The 21632-nt window shown below is 44.1% G+C and overlaps 10 non-coding genes across 10 annotated transcripts; all 10 read right to left on the bottom strand.

The window, feature by feature from the left end:
• Nucleotides 1-6441: 6441 nt before the first annotated feature.
• On the bottom strand, nucleotides 6442-6513 carry TRNAD-GUC (transfer RNA aspartic acid (anticodon GUC)). Its single transcript has one exon. It is a non-coding gene; the product is annotated as a tRNA-Asp (tRNA).
• Nucleotides 6514-7258: 745 nt separating this feature from the next.
• TRNAD-GUC (transfer RNA aspartic acid (anticodon GUC)) lies at nucleotides 7259-7330 on the bottom strand. The gene has a single exon. It is a non-coding gene; the product is annotated as a tRNA-Asp (tRNA).
• Nucleotides 7331-8077: 747 nt separating this feature from the next.
• Nucleotides 8078-8149, bottom strand: TRNAD-GUC (transfer RNA aspartic acid (anticodon GUC)). Its single transcript has one exon. It is a non-coding gene; the product is annotated as a tRNA-Asp (tRNA).
• Nucleotides 8150-8894: 745 nt separating this feature from the next.
• Nucleotides 8895-8966, bottom strand: TRNAD-GUC (transfer RNA aspartic acid (anticodon GUC)). Its single transcript has one exon. It is a non-coding gene; the product is annotated as a tRNA-Asp (tRNA).
• A 745-nt stretch (nucleotides 8967-9711) lies between these two features.
• On the bottom strand, nucleotides 9712-9783 carry TRNAD-GUC (transfer RNA aspartic acid (anticodon GUC)). The gene has a single exon. It is a non-coding gene; the product is annotated as a tRNA-Asp (tRNA).
• Nucleotides 9784-11344: 1561 nt separating this feature from the next.
• On the bottom strand, nucleotides 11345-11416 carry TRNAD-GUC (transfer RNA aspartic acid (anticodon GUC)). The gene has a single exon. It is a non-coding gene; the product is annotated as a tRNA-Asp (tRNA).
• Nucleotides 11417-12161: 745 nt separating this feature from the next.
• TRNAD-GUC (transfer RNA aspartic acid (anticodon GUC)) lies at nucleotides 12162-12233 on the bottom strand. Its single transcript has one exon. It is a non-coding gene; the product is annotated as a tRNA-Asp (tRNA).
• A 7645-nt stretch (nucleotides 12234-19878) lies between these two features.
• TRNAD-GUC (transfer RNA aspartic acid (anticodon GUC)) lies at nucleotides 19879-19950 on the bottom strand. Its single transcript has one exon. It is a non-coding gene; the product is annotated as a tRNA-Asp (tRNA).
• Nucleotides 19951-20695: 745 nt separating this feature from the next.
• On the bottom strand, nucleotides 20696-20767 carry TRNAD-GUC (transfer RNA aspartic acid (anticodon GUC)). The gene has a single exon. It is a non-coding gene; the product is annotated as a tRNA-Asp (tRNA).
• Nucleotides 20768-21514: 747 nt separating this feature from the next.
• Nucleotides 21515-21586, bottom strand: TRNAD-GUC (transfer RNA aspartic acid (anticodon GUC)). The gene has a single exon. It is a non-coding gene; the product is annotated as a tRNA-Asp (tRNA).
• Nucleotides 21587-21632: the final 46 nt, after the last annotated feature.

The raw sequence follows: 21632 nt of genomic DNA on the forward strand, positions 1-21632 counted from the left end.
GATGTCCCTTCCAAAAAACCCTCCCCAATCAGCACATGATGCAAAGAAAAAGAAAAGAAAAAAGAGGTGCAAGATGGAATTATCCTTGGGCCCTCCCACCCACCCTTATGTTGTATAAACAAAACAGGACATGCACACTTTAACCAACCCATCATTTCAGTGACAGGGTCTGCCACACGACTGTGACTGATATGACGGGTTGGTTTGGACCCCCCCCAAAAAAGAAGCAATTAATCTCTCCTTGCACAAACTGGCTCTACAGAGGCAAGATGTCCACCTCATCTTCACCCTCCGATATATCACCGTGTACATCCCCCTCCTCACAGATTATCAATTCGTCCCCACTGGAATCCACCATCTCAGCTCCCTGTGTACTTTGTGGAGGCAATTGCTGCTGGTCAATGTCTCCGCGGAGGAATTGATTATAATTCATTTTAATGAACATCATCTTCTCCACATTTTCTGGATGTAACCTCGTACGCCGATTGCTGACAAGGTGAGCGGCGGCACTAAACACTCTTTCGGAGTACACACTTGTGGGAGGGCAACTTAGGTAGAATAAAGCCAGTTTGTGCAAGGGCCTCCAAATTGCCTCTTTTTCCTGCCAGTATAAGTACGGACTGTGTGACGTGCCTACTTGGATGCGGTCACTCATATAATCCTCCACCATTCTATCAATGTTGAGAGAATCATATGCAGTGACAGTAGACGACATGTCCGTAATCGTTGTCAGGTCCTTCAGTCCGGACCAGATGTCAGCATCAGCAGTCGCTCCAGACTGCCCTGCATCACCGCCAGCGGGTGGGCTCGGAATTCTGAGCCTTTTCCTCGCACCCCCAGTTGCGGGAGAATGTGAAGGAGGAGATGTTGACAGGTCGCGTTCCGCTTGACTTGACAATTTTGTCACCAGCAGGTCTTTCAACCCCAGCAGACCTGTGTCTGCCGGAAAGAGAGATCCAAGGTAGGCTTTAAATCTAGGATCGAGCACGGTGGCCAAAATGTAGTGCTCTGATTTCAACAGATTGACCACCCGTGAATCCTTGTTAAGCGAATTAAGGGCTGCATCCACAAGTCCCACATGCCTAGCGGAATCGCTCCGTGTTAGCTCCTTCTTCAATGCCTCCAGCTTCTTCTGCAAAAGCCTGATGAGGGGAATGACCTGACTCAGGCTGGCAGTGTCTGAACTGACTTCACGTGTGGCAAGTTCAAAGGGCATCAGAACCTTGCACAACGTTGAAATCATTCTCCACTGCACTTGAGACAGGTGCATTCCACCTACTATATCGTGCTCAATTGTATAGGCTTGAATGGCCTTTTGCTGCTCCTCCAACCTCTGAAGCATATAGAGGGTTGAATTCCACCTCGTTACCACTTCTTGCTTCAGATGATGGCAGGGCAGGTTCAGTAGTTTTTGGTGGTGCTCCAGTTTTCTGTACGTGGTGCCTGTACGCCGAAAGTGTCCCGCAATTCTTCTGGCCACCGACAGCATCTCTTGCACGCCCCTGTCGTTTTTTAAAAAATTCTGCACCACCAAATTCAAGGTATGTGCAAAACATGGGACGTGCTGGAATTGGCCCAGATTTAATGCACACACAATATTGCTGGCGTTGTCCGATGCCACAAATCCACAGGAGAGTCCAATTGGGGTAAGCCATTCCGCGATGATCTTCCTCAGTTGCCGTAAGAGGTTTTCAGCTGTGTGCGTATTCTGGAAAGCGGTGATACAAAGCGTAGCCTGCCTAGGAAAGAGTTGGCGTTTGCGAGATGCTGCTACTGGTGCCGCCGCTGCTGTTCTTGCGGCGGGAGTCCATACATCTACCCAGTGGGCTGTCACAGTCATATAGTCCTGACCCTGCCCTGCTCCACTTGTCCACATGTCCGTGGTTAAGTGGACATTGGGTACAGCTGCATTTTTTAGGACACTGGTGACTCTTTTTCTGAGGTCTGTGTACATTTTCGGTATCGCCTGCCTAGAGAAATGGAACCTAGATGGTATTTGGTACCGGGGACACAGTACCTCCAACAAGTCTCTAGTTGGCTCTGCAGTAATGATGGATACCGGAACCACGTTTCTCACCACCCAGGATGCCAAGGCCTCAGTTATCCGCTTTGCAGTAGGATGACTGCTGTGATATTTCATCTTCCTCGCAAAGGACTGTTGAACAGTCAATTGCTTACTGGAAGTAGTACAAGTGGGCTTACGACTTCCCCTCTGGGATGACCATCGACTCCCAGCGGCAACAACAGCAGCGCCAGCAGCAGTAGGCGTTACACGCAAGGATGCATCGGAGGAATCCCAGGCAGGAGAGGACTCGTCAGACTTGCCAGTGACATGGCCTGCAGGACTATTGGCATTCCTGGGGAAGGAGGAAATTGACACTGAGGGAGTTGGTGGGGTGGTTTGCGTGAGCTTGGTTACAAGAGGAAGGGATTTACTGGTCAGTGGACTGCTTCCGCTGTCACCCAAAGTTTTTGAACTTGTCACTGACTTATTATGAATGCGCTGCAGGTGACGTATAAGGGAGGATGTTCCGAGGTGGTTAACGTCCTTACCCCTACTTATTACAGCTTGACAAAGGGAACACACGGCTTGACACCTGTTGTCCGCATTTCTGGTGAAATACCTCCACACCGAAGAGCTGATTTTTTTGGTATTTTCACCTGGCATGTCAACGGCCATATTCCTCCCACGGACAACAGGTGTCTCCCCGGGTGCCTGACTTAAACAAACCACCTCACCATCAGAATCCTCCTGGTCAATTTCCTCCCCAGCGCCAGCAACACCCATATCCTCCTCATCCTGGTGTACTTCAACACTGACATCTTCAATCTGACTATCAGGAACTGGACTGAGGGTGCTCCTTCCAGCACTTGCAGGGGGCATGCAAATAGTGGAAGGCGCATGCTCTTCACGTCCAGTGTTGGGAAGGTCAGGCATCGCAAACGACACAATTGGACTCTCCTTGTGGATTTGGGATTTCAAAGAACGCACAGTTCTTTGCGGTGCTTTTGCCAGCTTGAGTCTTTTCAGTTTTCTAGCGAGAGGCTGAGTGCTTCCATCCTCATGTGAAGCTGAACCACTAGCCATGAACATAGGCCAGGGCCTCAGCCGTTCCTTGCCACTCCGTGTGGTAAATGGCATATTGGCAAGTTTACGCTTCTCCTCCGACAATTTTATTTTAGGTTTTGGAGTCCTTTTTTTTCTGATATTTGGTGTTTTGGATTTGACATGCTCTGTACTATGACATTGGGCATCGGCCTTGGCAGACGACGTTGCTGGCATTTCATCGTCTCGGCCATGACTAGTGGCAGCAGCTTCAGCACGAGGTGGAAGTGGATCTTGATCTTTCCCTAATTTTGGAACCTCAACTTTTTTGTTCTCCATATTTTATAGGCAGAACTAAAAGGCACCTCAGGTAAACAATGGAGATGGATGGATTGGATACTAGTATACAATTATGGACGGACTGCCACGGTTAGGTGGTATAAAAAAACCACGGTTAGGTGGTATATATTATAATAATAATACAATTATGGATGGACGGACTGCCTGCCGACTGCCGACACAGAGGTAGCCACAGCCGTGAACTACCGCACTGTACACTGGTTGATAAAGAGATAGTAGTATACTCGTAACAACTAGTATGACACTATGACGACGGTATAAAGAATGAAAAAAAAACCACGGTTAGGTGGTATATATTATAATAATAATACAATTATGGATGGACGGACTGCCTGCCGACTGCCGACACAGAGGTAGCCACAGCCGTGAACTACCGCACTGTACACTGGTTGATAAAGAGATAGTAGTATACTCGTAACAACTAGTATGACACTATGACGACGGTATAAAGAATGAAAAAAAAACCACGGTTAGGTGGTATATATTATAATAATAATACAATTATGGATGGACGGACTGCCTGCCGACTGCCGACACAGAGGTAGCCACAGCCGTGAACTACCGCACTGTACACTGGTTGATAAAGAGATAGTAGTATACTCGTAACAACTAGTATGACACTATGACGACGGTATAAAGAATGAAAAAAAAACCACGGTTAGGTGGTATATATTATAATAATAATACAATTATGGATGGACGGACTGCCTGCCGACTGCCGACACAGAGGTAGCCACAGCCGTGAACTACCGCACTGTACACTGGTTGATAAAGAGATAGTAGTATACTCGTAACAACTAGTATGACACTATGACGGTATAAAGAATGAAAAAAAAACCACGGTTAGGTGGTATATATTATAATAATAATACAATTATGGATGGACGGACTGCCTGCCGACTGCCGACACAGAGGTAGCCACAGCCGTGAACTACCGCACTGTACACTGGTTGATAAAGAGATAGTAGTATACTCGTAACAATTAGGATGACACTATGACGGTATAAAGAATGAAAAAAAAACCACGGTTAGGTGGTAGGTATATAATAATAAATAATACAATTCTGGTCGGACGGACTGCCTGCCGTGTGCCGACACAGAGGTAGCCACAGCCGTGAACTACCGCACTGTACACTGGTTGATAAAGAGATAGTAGTATACTCGTAACAATTAGGATGACACTATGACGGTATAAAGAATGAAAAAAAAACCACGGTTAGGTGGTAGGTATATAATAATAAATAATACAATTCTGGTCGGACGGACTGCCTGCCGTGTGCCGACACAGAGGTAGCCACAGCCGTGAACTACCGCACTGTACACTGGTTGATAAAGAGATAGTAGTATACTCGTAACAATTAGGATGACACTATGACGGTATAAAGAATGAAAAAAAAACCACGGTTAGGTGGTAGGTATATAATAATAAATAATACAATTCTGGTCGGACGGACTGCCTGCCGTGTGCCGACACAGAGGTAGCCACAGCCGTGAACTACCGCACTGTACACTGGTTGATAAAGAGATAGTAGTATACTCGTAACAATTAGGATGACACTATGACGGTATAAAGAATGAAAAAAAAACCACGGTTAGGTGGTAGGTATATAATAATAAATAATACAATTCTGGTCGGACGGACTGCCTGCCGTGTGCCGACACAGAGGTAGCCACAGCCGTGAACTACCGCACTGTACACTGGTTGATAAAGAGATAGTAGTATACTCGTAACAATTAGGATGACACTATGACGGTATAAAGAATGAAAAAAAAACCACGGTTAGGTGGTAGGTATATAATAATAAATAATACAATTCTGGTCGGACGGACTGCCTGCCGTGTGCCGACACAGAGGTAGCCACAGCCGTGAACTACCGCACTGTACACTGGTTGATAAAGAGATAGTAGTATACTCGTAACAATTAGGATGACACTATGACGGTATAAAGAATGAAAAAAAAACCACGGTTAGGTGGTAGGTATATAATAATAAATAATACAATTCTGGTCGGACGGACTGCCTGCCGTGTGCCGACACAGAGGTAGCCACAGCCGTGAACTACCGCACTGTACTGTGTCTGCTGCTAATATAGACTGGTTGATATTTAAAGAGATATTAGTAGTATACAACAATACTATACTGGTGGTCAGGCACTGGTCACCACTCCTGCAGCAAAAGTGTGCACTGTTAATTAATATAATTGTACTCCTGGCTCCTGCTAACAACCTGCAGTGCTCCCCAGTCTCCCCCACAATTAATTATAAGCTTTTAATTTATACATTGATGACTGTGCAGCACACTGGGCTGAGCTGAGTGCACACAGACTGAGTCACACTGTGTGACTGACTGTGCTGTGTATCGTTTTTTTTTTCAGGCAGAGAACGGATATAGCAGAGAGAAGTGAACGGATATATTATATTAAATAAAAGTTAACTAGCTGCTGCACTGGTCACTGACTGTGGTAAACTAACTCTGTCTGCGACTCTGCACAATCTCTCTCTATCTAATCTATCTATTCTAATGGAGAGGACGCCAGACACGTCCTCTCCCTATCAATCTCAATGCACGAGTGAAAATGGCGGCGACGCGCGGCTCCTTATATAGAATCCGAGTCTCGCGATAGAATCCGAGCCTCGCGAGAATCCGACAGCGTCATGATGACGTTCGGGCGCGCTCGGGTTAACCGAGCAAGGCGGGAAGATCCGAGTCGCTCGGACCCGTCGAAAAAAAAGTGAAGTTCGTGCGGGTTCGGATTCAAAGAAACCGAACCCGCTCATCTCTAGTTACAGCGTGAGCCAATTTTAAGAGGATGATATGCAAATATTGTAATGCACAAAAACAGTACATGCCATGCTAGATAAAAGCAAGGGGTGACACCCAAACTAAAAACGAGGCTATGCAATTGGTGTTTCTGGTTCTTTCTTATGCTCTCAAAATCAAGTGGTATATTTTTCACGCTACAATTGGATTCGGACTTTGATTCTCCATAACCTTGAGCAACGAATCTCTGAACCTGATAAAAACTTGCAATGTTCTCCCCGTCGGGGAATCGAACCCCGGTCTCCCGCGTGACAGGCGGGGATACTCACCACTATACTAACGAGGACTAACTTGGTGAATCTGCAGGCAAAATTGGAGCTGAAAATACACCCAAAAACATGTCAGGGTGAGGTCTCGAGATGCGTCTGTGTCATTGGCCAAAGAGATTATGTGCTACATGTTATCAAGCTAACATAAAACCCTAAATAAGAAGCAGATAAAAAGATTTATTTTTGTCTCAGCTGAAACAAAGACTACAATACAACTTTGCAAAAAAGATAGTTATTTCAATTAAAAACCTTTTTCTGTTATCCTCTACTGGTCGGTCATGGCCAGGAAGCTTACATGATATCGGTCTATCTATCTCACTTACTATACAGTTACTCCCTTTGAAAGTAGGGGATGCAAGTCCATTTTAGCCTGCAATCCATAGGAAAAGACACTTCTCTCTCAGTCTATACTCTGTAGGCATACAATAGTTTCAGCTTTGCTTCATTGATGTGATGTCATAATCAGGTTTAGCTCACAAGAGACTTGTCCACTACATAGCTGTCTCCTGTGTTACAGCGTGAGCCAATTTTAAGAGGATGATATGCAAATATTGTAATGCACAAAAACAGTACATGCCATGCTAGATAAAAGCAAGGGGTGACACCCAAACTAAAAACGAGGCTATGCAATTGGTGTTTCTGGTTCTTTCTTATGCTCTCAAAATCAAGTGGTATATTTTTCACGCTACAATTGGATTCGGACTTTGATTCTCCATAACCTTGAGCAACGAATCTCTGAACCTGATAAAAACTTGCAATGTTCTCCCCGTCGGGGAATCGAACCCCGGTCTCCCGCGTGACAGGCGGGGATACTCACCACTATACTAACGAGGACTAACTTGGTGAATCTGCAGGCAAAATTGGAGCTGAAAATACACCCAAAAACATGTCAGGGTGAGGTCTCGAGATGCGTCTGTGTCATTGGCCACAGAGATTATGTGCTACATGTTATCAAGCTAACATAAAACCCTAAATAAGAAGCAGATAAAAAGATTTATTTTTGTCTCAGCTGAAACAAAGACTACAATACCACTTTGCAAAAAAGATAGTCATTTCAATTAAAAACCTTTTTCTGTTATCCTCTACTGGTCGGTAATGGCCAGGAAGCTTACATGATATCGGTCTACCTATCTCACTTACTATACAGTTACTCCCTTTGAAAGTAGGGGATGCAAGTCCATTTTAGCCTGCAATTCATAGGAAAAGACACTTCTCTCTCAGTCTATACTCTGTAGGCATACAATAGTATCAGCTTTGCTTCATTGATGTGATGTCATAATCAGGTTTAGCTCACAAGAGACTTGTCCACTACATAGCTGTCTCCTGTGTTACAGCGTGAGCCAATTTTAAGAGGATGATATGCAAATATTGTAATGCACAAAAACAGTACATGCCATGCTAGATAAAAGCAAGGGGTGACACCCAAACTAAAAACGAGGCTATGCAATTGGTGTTTTTCTGGTTCTTTCTTATGCTCTAAAAATCAAGTGGTATATTTTACACGCTACAATTGGATTCGGACTTTGATTCTCCATAACCTTGAGCAACGAATCTCTGAACCTGATAAAAACTTGCAATGTTCTCCCCGTCGGGGAATCGAACCCCGGTCTCCCGCGTGACAGGCGGGGATACTCACCACTATACTAACGAGGACTAACTTGGTGAATCTGCAGGCAAAATTGGAGCTGAAAATACACCCAAAAACATGTCAGGGTGAGGTCTCGAGATGCGTCTGTGTCATTGGCCACAGAGATTATGTGCTACATGTTATCAAGCTAACATAAAACCCTTAATAAGAAGCAGATAAAAAGATTTATTTTTGTCTCAGCTGAAACAAAGACTACAATACAACTTTGCAAAAAAGATAGTCATTTCAATTAAAAACCTTTTTCTGTTATCCTCTACTGGTCGGTCATGGCCAGGAAGCTTACATGATATTGGTCTATCTATCTCACTTACTATACAGTTACTCCCTTTGAAAGTAGGGGATGCAAGTCCATTTTAGCCTGCAATCCATAGGAAAAGACACTTCTCTCTCAGTCTATACTCTGTAGGCATACAATAGTTTCAGCTTTGCTTCATTGATGTGATGTCATAATCAGGTTTAGCTCACAAGAGACTTGTCCACTACATAGCTGTCTCCTGTGTTACAGCGTGAGCCAATTTTAAGAGGATGATATGCAAATATTGTAATGCACAAAAACAGTACATGCCATGCTAGATAAAAGCAAGGGGTGACACCCAAACTAAAAACGAGGCTATGCAATTGGTGTTTCTGGTTCTTTCTTATGCTCTCAAAATCAAGTGGTATATTTTTCACGCTACAATTGGATTCGGACTTTGATTCTCCATAACCTTGAGCAACGAATCTCTGAACCTGATAAAAACTTGCAATGTTCTCCCCGTCGGGGAATCGAACCCCGGTCTCCCGCGTGACAGGCGGGGATACTCACCACTATACTAACGAGGACTAACTTGGTGAATCTGCAGGCAAAATTGGAGCTGAAAATACACCCAAAAACATGTCAGGGTGAGGTCTCGAGATGCGTCTGTGTCATTGGCCACAGAGATTATGTGCTACATGTTAACAAGCTAACATAAAACCCTAAATAAGAAGCAGATAAAAAGATTTATTTTTGTCTCAGCTGAAACAAAGACTACAATACCACTTTGCAAAAAAGATAGTCATTTCAATTAAAAACCTTTTTCTGTTATCCTCTACTGGTCGGTAATGGCCAGGAAGCTTACATGATATCGGTCTACCTATCTCACTTACTATACAGTTACTCCATTTGAAAGTAGGGGATGCAAGTCCATTTTAGCCTGCAATTCATAGGAAAAGACACTTCTCTCTCAGTCTATACTCTGTAGGCATACAATAGTTTCAGCTTTGCTACATTGATGTGATGTCATAATCAGGTTTAGCTCACAAGAGACTTGTCCACTACATAGCTGTCTCCTGTGTTACAGCATGAGCCAATTGTAAGAGGATGATATGCAAATATTGTAATGCACAAAAACAGTACATGCCATGCTAGATAAAAGCAAGGGGTGATACCCAAACTAAAAACGAGGCTATGCAATTGGTGTTTCTGGTTCTTTCTTATGCTCTCAAAATCAAGTGGTATATTTTTCACGCTACAATTGGATTCGGACTTTGATTCTCCATAACCTTGAGCAACGAATCTCTGAACCTGATAAAAACTTGCAATGTTCTCCCCGTCGGGGAATCGAACCCCGGTCTCCCGCGTGACAGGCGGGGATACTCACCACTATACTAACGAGGACTAACTTGGTGAATCTGCAGGCAAAATTGGAGCTGAAAATACACCCAAAAACATGTCAGGGTGAGGTCTCGAGATGCGTCTGTGTCATTGGCCACAGAGATTATGTGCTACATGTTATCAAGCTAACATAAAACCCTAAATAAGAAGCAGATAAAAAGATTTATTTTTGTCTCAGCTGAAACAAAGACTACAATACAACTTTGCAAAAAAGATAGTCATTTCAATTAAAAACCTTTTTCTGTTATCCTCTACTGGTCGGTCATGGCCAGGAAGCTTACATGATATTGGTCTATCTATCTCACTTACTATACAGTTACTCCCTTTGAAAGTAGGGGATGCAAGTCCATTTTAGCCTGCAATCCATAGGAAAAGACACTTCTCTCTCAGTCTATACTCTGTAGGCATACAATAGTTTCAGCTTTGCTTCATTGATGTGATGTCATAATCAGGTTTAGCTCACAAGAGACTTGTCCACTACATAGCTGTCTCCTGTGTTACAGCGTGAGCCAATTTTAAGAGGATGATATGCAAATATTGTAATGCACAAAAACAGTACATGCCATGCTAGATAAAAGCAAGGGGTGACACCCAAACTAAAAACGAGGCTATGCAATTGGTGTTTCTGGTTCTTTCTTATGCTCTCAAAATCAAGTGGTATATTTTTCACGCTACAATTGGATTCGGACTTTGATTCTCCATAACCTTGAGCAACGAATCTCTGAACCTGATAAAAACTTGCAATGTTCTCCCCGTCGGGGAATCGAACCCGGTCTCCCGCGTGACAGGCGGGGATACTCACCACTATACTAACGAGGACTATCTTGGTGCATCTCCAGGCAAAATTGGAGCTGAAAATACATCCAAAAACATGTCAGGGTGAGGTCTCGAGATGCGTCTGTGTCATTGGCCACAGAGATTATGTGCAACATGTTATCAAGCTAACATAAAACCCTAAATAAGAAGCAGATAAAAAGATTTATTTTTGTCTCAGCTGAAACAAAGACTACAATACCACTTTGCAAAAAAGATAGTCATTTCAATTAAAAACCTTTTTCTGTTATCCTCTACTGGTCGGTCGTGGCCAGGAAGCTTACATGATATCGGTCTATCTATCTCACTTACTATACAGTTACTCCCTTTGAAAGTAGGGGATGCAAGTCCATTTTAGCCTGCAATTCATAGGAAAAGACACTTCTCTCTCAGTCTATACTCTGTAGGCATACAATAGTTTCAGCTTTGCTACATTGATGTGATGTCATAATCAGGTTTAGCTCACAAGAGACTTGTCCACTACATAGCTGTCTCCTGTGTTACAGCGTGAGCCAATTTTAAGAGGATGATATGCAAATATTGTAATGCACAAAAACAGTACATGCCATGCTAGATAAAAGCAAGGGGTGACACCCAAACTAAAAACGAGGCTATGCAATTGGTGTTTCTGGTTCTTTCTTATGCTCTCAAAATCAAGTGGTATATTTTTCACGCTACAATTGGATTCGGACTTTGATTCTCCATAACCTTGAGCAACGAATCTCTGAACCTGATAAAAACTTGCAATGTTCTCCCCGTCGGGGAATCGAACCCCGGTCTCCCGCGTGACAGGCGGGGATACTCACCACTATACTAACGAGGACTAACTTGGTGAATCTGCAGGCAAAATTGGAGCTGAAAATACACCCAAAAACATGTCAGGGTGAGGTCTCGAGATGCGTCTGTGTCATTGGCCACAGAGATTATGTGCTACATGTTATCAAGCTAACATAAAACCCTAAATAAGAAGCAGATAAAAAGATTTATTTTTGTCTCAGCTGAAACAAAGACTACAATACCACTTTGCAAAAAAGATAGTCATTTCAATTAAAAACCTTTTTCTGTTATCCTCTACTGGTCGGTAATGGCCAGGAAGCTTACATGATATCGGTCTACCTATCTCACTTACTATACAGTTACTCCCTTTGAAAGTAGGGGATGCAAGTCCATTTTAGCCTGCAATTCATAGGAAAAGACACTTCTCTCTCAGTCTATACTCTGTAGGCATACAATAGTTTCAGCTTTGCTACATTGATGTGATGTCATAATCAGGTTTAGCTCACAAGAGACTTGTCCACTACATAGCTGTCTCCTGTGTTACAGCATGAGCCAATTGTAAGAGGATGATATGCAAATATTGTAATGCACAAAAACAGTACATGCCATGCTAGATAAAAGCAAGGGGTGATACCCAAACTAAAAACGAGGCTATGCAATTGGTGTTTCTGGTTCTTTCTTATGCTCTCAAAATCAAGTGGTATATTTTTCACGCTACAATTGGATTCGGACTTTGATTCTCCATAACCTTGAGCAACGAATCTCTGAACCTGATAAAAACTTGCAATGTTCTCCCCGTCGGGGAATCGAACCCCGGTCTCCCGCGTGACAGGCGGGGATACTCACCACTATACTAACGAGGACTAACTTGGTGAATCTGCAGGCAAAATTGGAGCTGAAAATACACCCAAAAACATGTCAGGGTGAGGTCTCGAGATGCGTCTGTGTCATTGGCCACAGAGATTATGTGCTACATGTTATCAACCTAACATAAAACCCTAAATAAGAAGCAGATAAAAAGATTTATTTTTGTCTCAGCTGAAACAAAGACTACAATACAACTTTGCAAAAAAGATAGTCATTTCAATTAAAAACCTTTTTCTGTTATCCTCTACTGGTCGGTCATGGCCAGGAAGCTTACATGATATTGGTCTATCTATCTCACTTACTATACAGTTACTCCCTTTGAAAGTAGGGGATGCAAGTCCATTTTAGCCTGCAATCCATAGGAAAAGACACTTCTCTCTCAGTCTATACTCTGTAGGCATACAATAGTATCAGCTTTGCTTCATTGATGTGATGTCATAATCAGGTTTAGCTCACAAGAGACTTGTCCACTACATAGCTGTCTCCTGTGTTACAGCTAGAGATGAGCGCCGGAAATTTTTCGGGTTTTGTGTTTTGGTTTTGGGTTCGGTTCCGCGGCCGTGTTTTGGGTTCGACCGCGTTTTGGCAAAACCTCACCGAATTTTTTTTGTCGGATTCGGGTGTGTTTTGGATTCAGGTGTTTTTTTAAAAAAACCCTAAAAAACAGCTTAAATCATAGAATTTGGGGGTAATTTTGATCCCAAAGTATTATTAACCTCAAAAAACATAATTTACACTCATTTTCAGCCTATTCTGAACACATCACACCTCACAATATTATTTTTAGTCCTAAAATTTGCACCGAGGTCGCTGTGTGAGTAAGATAAGCGACCCTAGTGGCCGACACAAACACCGGGCCCATCTAGGAGTGGCACTGCAGTGTCACGCAGGATGGCCCTTCCAAAAAACCCTCCCCAAACAGCACATGACGCAAAGAAAAAAAGAGGCGCAATGAGGTAGCTGACTGTGTGAGTAAGATTAGCGACCCTAGTGGCCGACACAAACACCGGGCACATCTAGGAGTGGCACTGCAGTGTCACGCAGGATGTCCCTTCCAAAAAACCCTCCCCAAACAGCACATGACGCAAAGAAAAAAAGAGGCGCAATGAGGTAGCTGTGTGAGTAAGATTAGCGACCCTAGTGGCCGACACAAACACCGGGCCCATCTAGGAGTGGCACTGCAGTGTCACGCAGGATGTCCCTTCCAAAAAACCCTCCCCAATCAGCACATGATGCAAAGAAAAAGAAAAGAAAAAAGAGGTGCAAGATGGAATTATCCTTGGGCCCTCCCACCCACCCTTATGTTGTATAAACAAAACAGGACATGCACACTTTAACCAACCCATCATTTCAGTGACAGGGTCTGCCACACGACTGTGACTGATATGACGGGTTGGTTTGGACCCCCCCCAAAAAAGAAGCAATTAATCTCTCCTTGCACAAACTGGCTCTACAGAGGCAAGATGTCCACCTCATCTTCACCCTCCGATATATCACCGTGTACATCCCCCTCCTCACAGATTATCAATTCGTCCCCACTGGAATCCACCATCTCAGCTCCCTGTGTACTTTGTGGAGGCAATTGCTGCTGGTCAATGTCTCCGCGGAGGAATTGATTATAATTCATTTTAATGAACATCATCTTCTCCACATTTTCTGGATGTAACCTCGTACGCCGATTGCTGACAAGGTGAGCGGCGGCACTAAACACTCTTTCGGAGTACACACTTGTGGGAGGGCAACTTAGGTAGAATAAAGCCAGTTTGTGCAAGGGCCTCCAAATTGCCTCTTTTTCCTGCCAGTATAAGTACGGACTGTGTGACGTGCCTACTTGGATGCGGTCACTCATATAATCCTCCACCATTCTATCAATGTTGAGAGAATCATATGCAGTGACAGTAGACGACATGTCCGTAATCGTTGTCAGGTCCTTCAGTCCGGACCAGATGTCAGCATCAGCAGTCGCTCCAGACTGCCCTGCATCACCGCCAGCGGGTGGGCTCGGAATTCTGAGCCTTTTCCTCGCACCCCCAGTTGCGGGAGAATGTGAAGGAGGAGATGTTGACAGGTCGCGTTCCGCTTGACTTGACAATTTTGTCACCAGCAGGTCTTTCAACCCCAGCAGACCTGTGTCTGCCGGAAAGAGAGATCCAAGGTAGGCTTTAAATCTAGGATCGAGCACGGTGGCCAAAATGTAGTGCTCTGATTTCAACAGATTGACCACCCGTGAATCCTTGTTAAGCGAATTAAGGGCTGCATCCACAAGTCCCACATGCCTAGCGGAATCGCTCCGTGTTAGCTCCTTCTTCAATGCCTCCAGCTTCTTCTGCAAAAGCCTGATGAGGGGAATGACCTGACTCAGGCTGGCAGTGTCTGAACTGACTTCACGTGTGGCAAGTTCAAAGGGCATCAGAACCTTGCACAACGTTGAAATCATTCTCCACTGCACTTGAGACAGGTGCATTCCACCTACTATATCGTGCTCAATTGTATAGGCTTGAATGGCCTTTTGCTGCTCCTCCAACCTCTGAAGCATATAGAGGGTTGAATTCCACCTCGTTACCACTTCTTGCTTCAGATGATGGCAGGGCAGGTTCAGTAGTTTTTGGTGGTGCTCCAGTTTTCTGTACGTGGTGCCTGTACGCCGAAAGTGTCCCGCAATTCTTCTGGCCACCGACAGCATCTCTTGCACGCCCCTGTCGTTTTTTAAAAAATTCTGCACCACCAAATTCAAGGTATGTGCAAAACATGGGACGTGCTGGAATTGGCCCAGATTTAATGCACACACAATATTGCTGGCGTTGTCCGATGCCACAAATCCACAGGAGAGTCCAATTGGGGTAAGCCATTCCGCGATGATCTTCCTCAGTTGCCGTAAGAGGTTTTCAGCTGTGTGCGTATTCTGGAAAGCGGTGATACAAAGCGTAGCCTGCCTAGGAAAGAGTTGGCGTTTGCGAGATGCTGCTACTGGTGCCGCCGCTGCTGTTCTTGCGGCGGGAGTCCATACATCTACCCAGTGGGCTGTCACAGTCATATAGTCCTGACCCTGCCCTGCTCCACTTGTCCACATGTCCGTGGTTAAGTGGACATTGGGTACAGCTGCATTTTTTAGGACACTGGTGACTCTTTTTCTGAGGTCTGTGTACATTTTCGGTATCGCCTGCCTAGAGAAATGGAACCTAGATGGTATTTGGTACCGGGGACACAGTACCTCCAACAAGTCTCTAGTTGGCTCTGCAGTAATGATGGATACCGGAACCACGTTTCTCACCACCCAGGATGCCAAGGCCTCAGTTATCCGCTTTGCAGTAGGATGACTGCTGTGATATTTCATCTTCCTCGCAAAGGACTGTTGAACAGTCAATTGCTTACTGGAAGTAGTACAAGTGGGCTTACGACTTCCCCTCTGGGATGACCATCGACTCCCAGCGGCAACAACAGCAGCGCCAGCAGCAGTAGGCGTTACACGCAAGGATGCATCGGAGGAATCCCAGGCAGGAGAGGACTCGTCAGACTTGCCAGTGACATGGCCTGCAGGACTATTGGCATTCCTGGGGAAGGAGGAAATTGACACTGAGGGAGTTGGTGGGGTGGTTTGCGTGAGCTTGGTTACAAGAGGAAGGGATTTACTGGTCAGTGGACTGCTTCCGCTGTCACCCAAAGTTTTTGAACTTGTCACTGACTTATTATGAATGCGCTGCAGGTGACGTATAAGGGAGGATGTTCCGAGGTGGTTAACGTCCTTACCCCTACTTATTACAGCTTGACAAAGGGAACACACGGCTTGACACCTGTTGTCCGCATTTCTGGTGAAATACCTCCACACCGAAGAGCTGATTTTTTTGGTATTTTCACCTGGCATGTCAACGGCCATATTCCTCCCACGGACAACAGGTGTCTCCCCGGGTGCCTGACTTAAACAAACCACCTCACCATCAGAATCCTCCTGGTCAATTTCCTCCCCAGCGCCAGCAACACCCATATCCTCCTCATCCTGGTGTACTTCAACACTGACATCTTCAATCTGACTATCAGGAACTGGACTGAGGGTGCTCCTTCCAGCACTTGCAGGGGGCATGCAAATAGTGGAAGGCGCATGCTCTTCACGTCCAGTGTTGGGAAGGTCAGGCATCGCAAACGACACAATTGGACTCTCCTTGTGGATTTGGGATTTCAAAGAACGCACAGTTCTTTGCGGTGCTTTTGCCAGCTTGAGTCTTTTCAGTTTTCTAGCGAGAGGCTGAGTGCTTCCATCCTCATGTGAAGCTGAACCACTAGCCATGAACATAGGCCAGGGCCTCAGCCGTTCCTTGCCACTCCGTGTGGTAAATGGCATATTGGCAAGTTTACGCTTCTCCTCCGACAATTTTATTTTAGGTTTTGGAGTCCTTTTTTTTCTGATATTTGGTGTTTTGGATTTGACATGCTCTGTACTATGACATTGGGCATCGGCCTTGGCAGACGACGTTGCTGGCATTTCATCGTCTCGGCCATGACTAGTGGCAGCAGCTTCAGCACGAGGTGGAAGTGGATCTTGATCTTTCCCTAATTTTGGAACCTCAACTTTTTTGTTCTCCATATTTTATAGGCAGAACTAAAAGGCACCTCAGGTAAACAATGGAGATGGATGGATTGGATACTAGTATACAATTATGGACGGACTGCCACGGTTAGGTGGTATAAAAAAACCACGGTTAGGTGGTATATATTATAATAATAATACAATTATGGATGGACGGACTGCCTGCCGACTGCCGACACAGAGGTAGCCACAGCCGTGAACTACCGCACTGTACACTGGTTGATAAAGAGATAGTAGTATACTCGTAACAACTAGTATGACACTATGACGACGGTATAAAGAATGAAAAAAAAACCACGGTTAGGTGGTATATATTATAATAATAATACAATTATGGATGGACGGACTGCCTGCCGACTGCCGACACAGAGGTAGCCACAGCCGTGAACTACCGCACTGTACACTGGTTGATAAAGAGATAGTAGTATACTCGTAACAACTAGTATGACACTATGACGACGGTATAAAGAATGAAAAAAAAACCACGGTTAGGTGGTATATATTATAATAATAATACAATTATGGATGGACGGACTGCCTGCCGACTGCCGACACAGAGGTAGCCACAGCCGTGAACTACCGCACTGTACACTGGTTGATAAAGAGATAGTAGTATACTCGTAACAACTAGTATGACACTATGACGACGGTATAAAGAATGAAAAAAAAACCACGGTTAGGTGGTATATATTATAATAATAATACAATTATGGATGGACGGACTGCCTGCCGACTGCCGACACAGAGGTAGCCACAGCCGTGAACTACCGCACTGTACACTGGTTGATAAAGAGATAGTAGTATACTCGTAACAACTAGTATGACACTATGACGGTATAAAGAATGAAAAAAAAACCACGGTTAGGTGGTATATATTATAATAATAATACAATTATGGATGGACGGACTGCCTGCCGACTGCCGACACAGAGGTAGCCACAGCCGTGAACTACCGCACTGTACACTGGTTGATAAAGAGATAGTAGTATACTCGTAACAATTAGGATGACACTATGACGGTATAAAGAATGAAAAAAAAACCACGGTTAGGTGGTAGGTATATAATAATAAATAATACAATTCTGGTCGGACGGACTGCCTGCCGTGTGCCGACACAGAGGTAGCCACAGCCGTGAACTACCGCACTGTACACTGGTTGATAAAGAGATAGTAGTATACTCGTAACAATTAGGATGACACTATGACGGTATAAAGAATGAAAAAAAAACCACGGTTAGGTGGTAGGTATATAATAATAAATAATACAATTCTGGTCGGACGGACTGCCTGCCGTGTGCCGACACAGAGGTAGCCACAGCCGTGAACTACCGCACTGTACACTGGTTGATAAAGAGATAGTAGTATACTCGTAACAATTAGGATGACACTATGACGGTATAAAGAATGAAAAAAAAACCACGGTTAGGTGGTAGGTATATAATAATAAATAATACAATTCTGGTCGGACGGACTGCCTGCCGTGTGCCGACACAGAGGTAGCCACAGCCGTGAACTACCGCACTGTACACTGGTTGATAAAGAGATAGTAGTATACTCGTAACAATTAGGATGACACTATGACGGTATAAAGAATGAAAAAAAAACCACGGTTAGGTGGTAGGTATATAATAATAAATAATACAATTCTGGTCGGACGGACTGCCTGCCGTGTGCCGACACAGAGGTAGCCACAGCCGTGAACTACCGCACTGTACACTGGTTGATAAAGAGATAGTAGTATACTCGTAACAATTAGGATGACACTATGACGGTATAAAGAATGAAAAAAAAACCACGGTTAGGTGGTAGGTATATAATAATAAATAATACAATTCTGGTCGGACGGACTGCCTGCCGTGTGCCGACACAGAGGTAGCCACAGCCGTGAACTACCGCACTGTACACTGGTTGATAAAGAGATAGTAGTATACTCGTAACAATTAGGATGACACTATGACGGTATAAAGAATGAAAAAAAAACCACGGTTAGGTGGTAGGTATATAATAATAAATAATACAATTCTGGTCGGACGGACTGCCTGCCGTGTGCCGACACAGAGGTAGCCACAGCCGTGAACTACCGCACTGTACTGTGTCTGCTGCTAATATAGACTGGTTGATATTTAAAGAGATATTAGTAGTATACAACAATACTATACTGGTGGTCAGGCACTGGTCACCACTCCTGCAGCAAAAGTGTGCACTGTTAATTAATATAATTGTACTCCTGGCTCCTGCTAACAACCTGCAGTGCTCCCCAGTCTCCCCCACAATTAATTATAAGCTTTTAATTTATACATTGATGACTGTGCAGCACACTGGGCTGAGCTGAGTGCACACAGACTGAGTCACACTGTGTGACTGACTGTGCTGTGTATCGTTTTTTTTTTCAGGCAGAGAACGGATATAGCAGAGAGAAGTGAACGGATATATTATATTAAATAAAAGTTAACTAGCTGCTGCACTGGTCACTGACTGTGGTAAACTAACTCTGTCTGCGACTCTGCACAATCTCTCTCTATCTAATCTATCTATCTCTATTCTAATGGAGAGGACGCCAGACACGTCCTCTCCCTATCAATCTCAATGCACGAGTGAAAATGGCGGCGACGCGCGGCTCCTTATATAGAATCCGAGTCTCGCGATAGAATCCGAGCCTCGCGAGAATCCGACAGCGTCATGATGACGTTCGGGCGCGCTCGGGTTAACCGAGCAAGGCGGGAAGATCCGAGTCGCTCGAACCCGTGGAAAAAAAAGTGAAGTTCGTGCGGGTTCGGATTCAAAGAAACCGAACCCGCTCATCTCTAGTTACAGCGTGAGCCAATTTTAAGAGGATGATATGCAAATATTGTAATGCACAAAAACAGTACATGCCATGCTAGATAAAAGCAAGGGGTGACACCCAAACTAAAAACGAGGCTATGCAATTGGTGTTTCTGGTTCTTTCTTATGCTCTCAAAATCAAGTGGTATATTTTTCACGCTACAATTGGATTCGGACTTTGATTCTCCATAACCTTGAGCAACGAATCTCTGAACCTGATAAAAACTTGCAATGTTCTCCCCGTCGGGGAATCGAACCCCGGTCTCCCGCGTGACAGGCGGGGATACTCACCACTATACTAACGAGGACTAACTTGGTGAATCTGCAGGCAAAATTGGAGCTGAAAATACACCCAAAAACATGTCAGGGTGAGGTCTCGAGATGCGTCTGTGTCATTGGCCAAAGAGATTATGTGCTACATGTTATCAAGCTAACATAAAACCCTAAATAAGAAGCAGATAAAAAGATTTATTTTTGTCTCAGCTGAAACAAAGACTACAATACAACTTTGCAAAAAAGATAGTTATTTCAATTAAAAACCTTTTTCTGTTATCCTCTACTGGTCGGTCATGGCCAGGAAGCTTACATGATATCGGTCTATCTATCTCACTTACTATACAGTTACTCCCTTTGAAAGTAGGGGATGCAAGTCCATTTTAGCCTGCAATCCATAGGAAAAGACACTTCTCTCTCAGTCTATACTCTGTAGGCATACAATAGTTTCAGCTTTGCTTCATTGATGTGATGTCATAATCAGGTTTAGCTCACAAGAGACTTGTCCACTACATAGCTGTCTCCTGTGTTACAGCGTGAGCCAATTTTAAGAGGATGATATGCAAATATTGTAATGCACAAAAACAGTACATGCCATGCTAGATAAAAGCAAGGGGTGACACCCAAACTAAAAACGAGGCTATGCAATTGGTGTTTCTGGTTCTTTCTTATGCTCTCAAAATCAAGTGGTATATTTTTCACGCTACAATTGGATTCGGACTTTGATTCTCCATAACCTTGAGCAACGAATCTCTGAACCTGATAAAAACTTGCAATGTTCTCCCCGTCGGGGAATCGAACCCCGGTCTCCCGCGTGACAGGCGGGGATACTCACCACTATACTAACGAGGACTAACTTGGTGAATCTGCAGGCAAAATTGGAGCTGAAAATACACCCAAAAACATGTCAGGGTGAGGTCTCGAGATGCGTCTGTGTCATTGGCCACAGAGATTATGTGCTACATGTTATCAAGCTAACATAAAACCCTAAATAAGAAGCAGATAAAAAGATTTATTTTTGTCTCAGCTGAAACAAAGACTACAATACCACTTTGCAAAAAAGATAGTCATTTCAATTAAAAACCTTTTTCTGTTATCCTCTACTGGTCGGTAATGGCCAGGAAGCTTACATGATATCGGTCTACCTATCTCACTTACTATACAGTTACTCCCTTTGAAAGTAGGGGATGCAAGTCCATTTTAGCCTGCAATTCATAGGAAAAGACACTTCTCTCTCAGTCTATACTCTGTAGGCATACAATAGTATCAGCTTTGCTTCATTGATGTGATGTCATAATCAGGTTTAGCTCACAAGAGACTTGTCCACTACATAGCTGTCTCCTGTGTTACAGCGTGAGCCAATTTTAAGAGGATGATATGCAAATATTGTAATGCACAAAAACAGTACATGCCATGCTAGATAAAAGCAAGGGGTGACACCCAAACTAAAAACGAGGCTATGCAATTGGTGTTTTTCTGGTTCTTTCTTATGCTCTAAAAATCAAGTGGTATATTTTACACGCTACAATTGGATTCGGACTTTGATTCTCCATAACCTTGAGCAACGAATCTCTGAACCTGATAAAAACTTGCAATGTTCTCCCCGTCGGGGAATCGAACCCCGGTCTCCCGCGTGACAGGCGGGGATACTCACCACTATACTAACGAGGACTAACTTGGTGAATCTGCAGGCAAAATTGGAGCTGAAAATACACCC

The sequence above is a fragment of the Pseudophryne corroboree genome, chromosome 11 (assembly GCF_028390025.1).
Source record: "Pseudophryne corroboree isolate aPseCor3 chromosome 11, aPseCor3.hap2, whole genome shotgun sequence".
Classification (NCBI taxonomy): domain Eukaryota; kingdom Metazoa; phylum Chordata; class Amphibia; order Anura; family Myobatrachidae; genus Pseudophryne; species Pseudophryne corroboree.